The following is an 8,972-nucleotide window of genomic DNA, read 5'->3' as shown; positions in this document are numbered from 1 at the left end:
TACTCTTTATTAATTTTGACGCTGACTTATTTGAGCGTAAACAACGCTCATAATGTATTCAAGACGTTTCGACCGAGAATCTTCGGTCTTCTTCGGTTGTTAACATGGCAGAAAAAACAACGAGTATAAAGAGTATTAATGTCAACTCCAGACTGCAATTTTGGTATTTTTCGTTTAAAATCTTTACATGTCTATATGGATCGTATCCGTAATGTCTCAAATTATACGAAGCTTAATTTAAAAAAGTTCCTCGAAGGTCCCCCGAAGATAAATGAAATAACCACCGGAAGACCTCCGAAGATTCCCGAAGTCTTACGGAGGATGCCAAATTTCCCGAACATTTTCGGAGATTTCCGAATGCTACCGAAGATCATCCGAGGTGTTCCGAAGATTGCTTAAGCTTGATCAAAGGCTTCAGAAGTTAAAGTATTACCCAAGAGATTATTCTTTCTTGTTTTTTTTTTTTTACATGAGACGGCCAAGACTTAAAAAGACCAATCAATGTGTTTTATTGCCAGGTCAACAGTTTCCGGCAACAACTCTTTTTCAGCTATAAAGTCGAGTAACAAATTTCTAATTAACCAAACTTGTTCGGGATCGTACTGGGCAAATATCGGTCCCCGGACTAGTAGGGACGTCACTGCGTTTAATTCTTACTGTCAATACCTAGGGCCAATATGCTGCCATAAAGTACCGCCGTCGCGCTTGGTTTCAAGGACGATCGCGCGAAAATCTTCCAACATTGCAATTTTTCTTAAACTTTCACCACTGCTAGTTTACAAGTTACTTATGTCATAAATGTAAAATAAATTGGGGGTCACCGAATTTGTTTTCGAGATACGATATCTGAAAGAAGGCGCTTATTTAGATAAATTTGACTTCGTCACTCGATATGGCCAACTTCCTTTGTCCGAATTTATTTGAGTGGGTCTATTGAACAAATATATTTCACGTTAAAAGTCCCTTAGAGTAACCCCTTGTCTTTAACAATTTTTGATTTGCAAACGTTCACAACAGTAAAATGCTGTAAAATGTGACCGATTCAATCGCACGCGGGAAGAGAAAAAGAAAAAAATAAAACTTCTTACATTCAAATTTGGCTCATTTTTTGTCAATCGGTAGAGATCTATCCCAAAAGGTTACATATCCCGAAGAAAATGGGGGTCATCGACCGCAGACAAAACTAAACCCCTTACTAGCCGGGGTTAGATTACGTCTGCGACGCAGGCTAGGGTGACAAATTACCCCTTAACTTTGGCGCGAAATGTCAATGTTAATTTATAACTTCACATGTGAAACTACAAAATGTTGCCAAGTTTGCGTTGGCCATGAAACAAACACTTTAGCGAAAAATTTATACAACAAAACGACTTCAAAACATGACTCCAATTACATAAATGGCCTCGAGCGGATTTTCGAGCGCATTTTACAGGACGCCGTTTTCAGTTCATTCATGGCGAATAGGCTTCTTTCGATATATTAAAATTCCGCTTGGTAGCGAGGCCTAGAGGACACAACAAACGAAATGAATAAACACACTTGTAAAATTTCTTTTGTTTTTGTCCTCTTGGCCTCTCTACCAAGCTGAATTTTAATATATCGAAAGAAGCCCATCGTAGTCAGTCTTGAAAGGAAGAATTGACAGTCGGCTGAACTTTGAAACATTTTCTAAACAGCAAGAAGGATTCTAAAGTCTTTTTCGCCGAAAAAGTCAGAAAATTTTGAAGTTTAGCACAGGTGTCTGTGTTCTGATTCAGTTTTACACTTGGTACAATTTGGTATTTTTCTTTTGTTGTCGTGTATGGTAATATATGATAATGAACAGAAAACAAAGGAAAATTCCAAATTGTACTAAGAGTAAAACTGAATCAGAACACAGACAACCTGGCTAAACTTCAAAATTTTCTGACTTTTTCGGCGAAAAAGACTTTATGATTAAGTGGCACTTGACCTCTTCCTCCCCATAGAAAATTTCGAGCCAATGAAAACTTAGATTATGATAACTTTTGAGTAACATTAAAAGCAGTTTGTCGTCGTTCAAAAGTACCCACGCAAACTAAAAAAATATAATAAATGATTTCGATTCTAGTTCTCACTAAAATATAAATATGATTGTTGAAATTTTATCGAAAACCTCAGAGCAAAAATTCACAGTTGTTCTTAAAGTTACAGTTAAGGCTTTAATTATACGAAGGCTAACTTTACAAGTCTAATTTTCACACAATTTTTTGTTAATTTTGACATAAATTTCACGAAAGTAAGTATAAAGAAAACGTAATTATACTTTAAGCAAAGATTGTTGTTATTGTTAGTCTAATTTATTTCAAGGTTATTTCAATGCTAATTTCCGCCTAATTTGTTTCAAAACAGAAAAGTATTCAACGCACTCTCGTATGAGATGCTAATTTTTATTCTAAGTTAACATAGATGCTGCCAGATTCCCAGACCAGAGACAGTCGAAACCGTTTCAAATCGAACATGGTTTTTCCCCAAGTCACTGCAGTGTTCCGCGCCATTTTCAACGTGATCGGTCTTCCTGGAAATTTACTGGTAATAGTCACGATCCTCTTGGAGAGAAGATTTCATGTGATGCGATATGTTCTACTCGCCAGCCTCGCCGGGTCAGATTTTCTCTTTCTAATTCTCACAAACTCATTCCGCATCGCAAGCATAGCACAAGAAAGATGGCTATACGGCCAAACAATGTGTTTTCTCGAAGCATCCTTTACAAGATACTTCTACCTTAACACGGTTCTTCATCTGATAGCAGTGTCTTATGAGCGATACAGCGCCATAGTCAAATCACCTTTGACATACGATGGTACGATTACGAAGTTCAAAGTGGTTCTAATTGCGTTCATCTGGGTGGTACCGATTCCGATTACCATCGGTCCGTTTTTCGAGAGCGGAAATTACGTTTACAACCCAGAACTGTTCTACTGCGAACAAGGATGGTGGGGGCAGAGCGTTTCCATCCCTGAGCTGTTAAAAATCTTTACCGCGCTTATTTTGTTTGCTGTGCCCTTTTTGATAATCACGTTTCTAAATTGGAGGGTCTTCAAGACAGCGCAAATCCTTCAGAGAAACACAGTAGCTGTACAAGTGTGAACCACAAGCGGATCTGAAAGCCAACAGCAAGAAACGACAAGGAGAATGAGAAAAGAGAAGAAGGCAGCTGTCGATGTCGGCATTATTCTTGCAGCGTTTTTGCTGTGCTATCTTCCCGTCTGGATTACTGGTCTTTGTCGACAGTTCGGCAAAAATATGGAAGTTCCGGCTGAGGTCGTTCAATCTACGAGTTCCATATTCACTGTCAGCTCGCTGTGCAACCCAATCATCTATTCCATCCGTAAGAGAGAATTTCGAGCCGGGATTAAGAATGTGCTGGGACGGATAGGAGTTTGTGGAATTTCAGGCAACATCAACGATATCGCGATTCACGCAAATGCTGACTCGAGACGACAAGCCAACCTTGACACAGAAGCTTGGACTTCAAGAATCGCGCAGCAAAACTCGCCCAGTACCTTCAGGATAGAAGAAATTGTGGAAGCGAGGGAAGAGCTGGAATGACTTAAACGCAGAAAGGCGTTTCTGCGATTAAAGATATTAGTGAATACCTGAACATGATTGTGCAGAACACGATGGCAAAATATCGATCAACCTACAATGTTTCGATGTAAACTTGTCGTTGTATGGTTCCGTATATATCAATTCTTCTTTCCTCCGAAGTTTTCCTTGAAGTGAACTACTGGCTTATATGCAATAGCCCGAAGTAGCCGTCAAAACACTTTGCTCTTTTTTCGTCCGACATTTTTTAGCTCAGATTATATGCTCCCCTCAAAATCTAACGACGCGGGAAGGTGGCAATCGGGAACATAGCTAAACAAAAGGTTTAATTAGCAGTAAATTAACCTGTACGTGCGTTATAAATATCGGTACATTTCTTTCGCCGTTCTATGAACAACGTGAAATCACCAAATTCTGCGTTCTGTTTTCAATTTGGAATTGATCGCTGTCTTTAAATATTCAGTTGATGATAGCCTGTTCCAGGCTCTCGGTAGTTATGGGAGAGCGAATAACGCGCGCGGGTCGCCTGCGTCCAACCTCGTTTTTTCCTCGTTCGCCCGCGTTTTTCGCTTTTCTCTTTAACTACCGAGAGCCCGGAACAGGCTAAGTTGACGATAGCTCTGAAATCTATAGACAAGCTTAATGACTAAACTAGATTACCGCGAAGTTCTTAAAGTAACATAAAAATTAACAGTGTTTTGATCGACGTTATCATCGGCGTCGACAAAAACCTTAACTCCCTAAATTGAATTTAGAGTGGGCTCGAGTAATGTATGCATGCTCTACCATTCATCTAGATCATCCGAGGTGTTCCGAAGATTGCTAACACTTGATCAAAGGCCTCAGAAGTTAAAGTATTTCCCGAGAGGTTATTCTTTCTTGGTATTTACATGAGACACAGAGACAGCCACGACTAAAATAGACCAATCAATGTGTTTTATTGCCAGTCCAACAGTTTCATCAGCTCTTTTTCAGTTGTAAAGTCCAGTAATTATAACAAATTTCTTATTAACCAAAAGTGTTCGAGATTGTACTGGGAGAATATCGGTGTCCGGACTTTTCTGTACCGACTTCGCTGCGTTTGATCCGCACCCCAGAACGGCCAAAATGTATGTATTGTGGTTCAATTTTACCCTTGAAAAAATTGGTATTTTCTTTTGTATAGAGGATATTACACGGCGGCGCGAAGATATGAATTTTATTTTCGAGTGGTAAAGCAATATTTTACGAATGAGCGCAGCGAATGAGTAAATATTACTTTTACCACGAGAAAATAAAATTCATATCTTCAAGCCACCGTGTAATTTTCTTTTTATTATCCTGGTATTATATAGACAAACATCATGCATGAAGTAAAAGTAAAAACATTTTTATTCATCAAGAGGTTAAACACGATCGACGGCTAAATATAACAATTGAGCAAATTGTCAATCTGAAAGGCAAAATTTCGCGACCTGAAGCTTTCAGAAGATGTATAACGTAAATGTTAAAACAGTCTGTTATTAACTTTCATCAGTGTCACTGATAATATATAATCCACCGTTTAGAAATCTGTTTCTGCTCAAACTAACCGCTTTTCTGTTTTTTGATCGCAAATTCTTGAGGTTTGGCAGCTGAAATGTCTTGATTTTCCCTCCTTTCGTTTGAGTGACTCCACAAACAAGAAGCTCTTTTAAATACAGTGGAACCCCGCTTTAGGGACACCCGCTTAATACGGACACCCCGGTATAACGGACAATTTCGCTGGTCCCGACGAAAACCTCATACATTTTCTCTTAATTTTACCCGCTTAATACGGACACCCGTTAATACGGACAACGGACACTTTTCCCGTTCCCGAGTGACAATTTCTTATACATTGTTAACCCCGCTTTACGGACACTAAGTATCTGTTTACTGTTAATTTTCATTGTCACGATTATTTGCTAATTGAACCCTGGTCAAATAATGACAGAATTTGACGAGTTAAAACAATTTTATTACAAAGAGTAGCTCAATAGCGTGACTTCCAGCGTTTGACCCTTGTACGTAAAGTCCTTAAATATGGTCAAGAGAGGATGAGGGGACAGAGAGGTAGTCTCCTAGTAGGCCTTGGGATATATCAAAGACAGAAAAGTTATATTTAGCCGCGTGCAAAACGGAAGTGTCTGTTTTTCTTGGCTTCCACACACGCCATTCATGATCAAGGTGTGAGAAATGTCATTAACAATAGCGGAAACGTTACATTGATGAAAGCGAGTTGTGAAATAAAATTTTCGCAGGAAATATTCGAAATAAGAGATAGATTCTACTATTTTTTTCAAATCCAATGGCTCGCGAAGAATAAAGACGAGTGGTACCAAAAGGCAAGAACCAAGAACATTCCAGTTACCGGACCAATGCTGCAAGAAAAAGCCAAACGAGCGAGTGAAAAGCTTGGAGACTCGACATTCAAAGCGTCTAATGGATGGCTGGACAGATTCAAGAAAAGGTACAACATTATGTATCAGTCAAATCGAAGGTTCAACATCCCCCCCCCCCCCCGGCAACCCCCCGGGCATTTGAATTTTTGGAAAATTTGTGTTCAAATTCCCGCCTCCCTGGGCCAAAAAGCCGTTCAAATGCCCTACTATAAGCCTATTTTTAGTGATCAAATGTCCCCACCCCCGGGAAAATTAATAACTAAACAGATAACTGTTTTAACTGTGTAGCTTTTTATGCTCGTAAAATTCTGTCTGCATACCGACTTTATAAATAGACCACACAGTTTTTTCCTCTATTGTGTAATAAATACATAGAAGATAACCAATACATAGAATATAATCTATCTCCACCATGATTAAAAACCCACGTGCGTTTACTGGGACACGTATAACCAGAAATCAAGTCTGCGTTCAAATTCCCCACCCTATGTGGTCGAATCAAATTCCCCACCCCCGGGAAGGCTTTGATTATCAAATTCCCCTCCTCCCGGGACAGCAGAGGTGTCAAATGCCCGGGGTATGCCCGGGGGGGGGGGGATGTTGAACCTTCGATTTGACTGATACATTACAAGCAAAGTTATTAGTGGTGAGGCAGGGGGCGTCAGTGAAGAAACTATAGCATCTTCGAAAGAGCGTTTACCGAGTATTTTGAGCGGCTACTCCCCGGAGAACGTCTTACATATGGACGAGACAGGGCAATTTTTTCGAGCACTTCCAAACAGATCTCTGGCCGAGGTATCAAAGCAGTGTACTGGAAGGAAAAAGTCCAAAGAAAGAGTCACGTGCGCTTTTTTTGTTAATGCAGCGGGCCATTGCGAGAAACCAATTGTCATTGGCAAGTCAAAACGTCCACGTTGCTTCAAAGCAATCAGATATACGTCTCAACTACCCTGCTCATACTTTAGCCAGGCTAAAGCTTGGATGGCCTTTAACATCTTAGATGACGTGCTATCCAAACTAAACCGGAAATTAGCAAGGGAGCACAGGAATGTTATTTTATTCCTGGACAATGCCCCTTGCCATCCTCCAGATATGAAAGGCAAATACGATCATATCAAGATTGTATTTTTCCGCCAAATTGTATATCAAGACTCCAGCCTCTTGATCTTGGAATAATCCAAACATTTAAGCTCAAATACATGAAACTGATGCTGACACACGTCGTCAGCAAAATAGATGACTGTGACTCTGCCACCGACGTGTGTAAATCTGTGGATTTACTACAAGCCATTAGGTGGATTGGCCAAGCCTGGGAAAACGTGCTTCATAAAGGCAGGTTTTCTTTCAGCAGACGAATCTCTCGTTTCATTTCCTGCGGAACACCGGGAATTTGATCCATTTGAGGACCTAGAAACAGGTGAACTGGTGCAAGTGAATTCATTGTTGTGTGATGCAAGTTCCGGGACAAGCTCAGACATACCTTCAGCAGTTGAAGCCTTAGAAGCAACTTCTTCTCTGCCAACGGGTAAAGAGTTAAGCGCCAATTGGGAGGAGGAATTTTTCTCCGATCTATCGGCATCGTCTTCACAAGACGAAGACAGTGATGACGATCTCATTGAGGTCAATTCCCAGGCTAAGGAAGTGAAAGTCAAGTCTATGAGAGAAGCAATGACCATGCTAGAGGACTTGACGGAATTCCTTACCACTGAAAATCTAACGGACACAGGAAATAGCCTTGCAAAAGTTTTGTCAAATCTTCAGTCCGCTTGGTTGAATCGCAAGCTGAAAGTTTCCGTACAAAGCAAAGTTACTGACTTTTTTAAATAAGTTTGTTACGGTCAGAGTTCCAGTTATAAAGGAAACTTTATAGAAAACGTTATGTTACCGTTAAAATGCATTTCATTTCTTGCTTATAGTTACTGTTGAGTTTGTATTAAAGTTTACCTCGAGTGTATGACTCGGATCGTAGGGTTTTCGTAAAACCTATTGTAATTTTAGTTAGAAAGTTCAAAATTTGCATTTGATTCAGTTACAGTACAATTAAACAATGTTTTGTTGCCGTAAAGACGTGTGCCTTCGTTTTTGTGTCGCTAAAACATGCATCCGTGACTTTTTTCTGAGACCCCGCTTAATACGGACACCCCGTCAATACGGACATTTTGGCCTGTCCCCTTGGTGTCCGTATTAACGGGGTTCCACTGTAATTTTAAGTCATGTGAAGTCTTTTCTTCGTGTTAGCCTTTTCCTGCTTCCCAGTGAAAGATTTTATTTTGGCTTCAGAGAACTTCACGAATCGATAACTCGCCATTTCCAACCGGCGTTGGCAGCTTTGCACAAACAACCGTGCAAAGGCGGGAAATGACGTCATCGATATCCTCACTAGTGAGGATATGGAAAATACGCCACTCGGATCCCGGATGTAGTTTCGTATGAATTTTACGAGTGGTCTATTTTCCAGTAAAGCACTCGCGGCTATATAATAAATAGAGGATATTACATGGTTGCGCGGAGATATGAAATTTATCTTCGAGTGTTCGAATCGATATCTCACGAGTGAGCGCAGCGAACGAGTGGGATATCGATTTGAACACGAGAAGATAAATTTCATATCTCCAAGCAAACCATGTAATATTCTGTTTATTATATAAACCTACTAATTACGATGTTTTTGACGATTTTCCGAAGATTGCCGACCATTTTCCGAAGATTTCCGAAGATTTGCAAAATGTTGTCCGAAGGTCGTACGAATGTTTCCGAACATTTTCCGAACTTTTCCGAAAATTTCCGAAGATATCCGAAGATTGCCGAAGATTGCCGAGGAAGATCCGAAGATGTTTCGACTTAATATCGATTTACTTTGACTCATTCAGCATTGAAACAGGGCAAACTTGTCAGAAAATGTTTCGAAATCGATATCTTCACATGTGAAAATAACATGTTATTTTCACGTGTGAAGATATGATTTTTTCGCGCGAAAGATTTCCTGGTATTTCACTGATGTTT

At 39.9% G+C, this 8,972-nt stretch overlaps 1 pseudogene; it reads left to right on the top strand.

Annotated features, from left to right (window-relative positions):
- Positions 1 to 2,363: 2,363 nt before the first annotated feature.
- LOC144641244 (octopamine receptor beta-1R-like) lies at positions 2,364 to 3,570 on the top strand (annotated as a pseudogene).
- Positions 3,571 to 8,972: the final 5,402 nt, after the last annotated feature.

The sequence above is a fragment of the Oculina patagonica genome, unplaced genomic scaffold, assembly GCF_052425735.1.
Source record: "Oculina patagonica isolate OP01 unplaced genomic scaffold, crgOcupat unplaced786, whole genome shotgun sequence".
In the NCBI taxonomy this organism is placed as follows: Eukaryota; Metazoa; Cnidaria; class Anthozoa; order Scleractinia; family Oculinidae; genus Oculina; species Oculina patagonica.
This window is presented reverse-complemented; position numbering and strand designations above follow the sequence as displayed.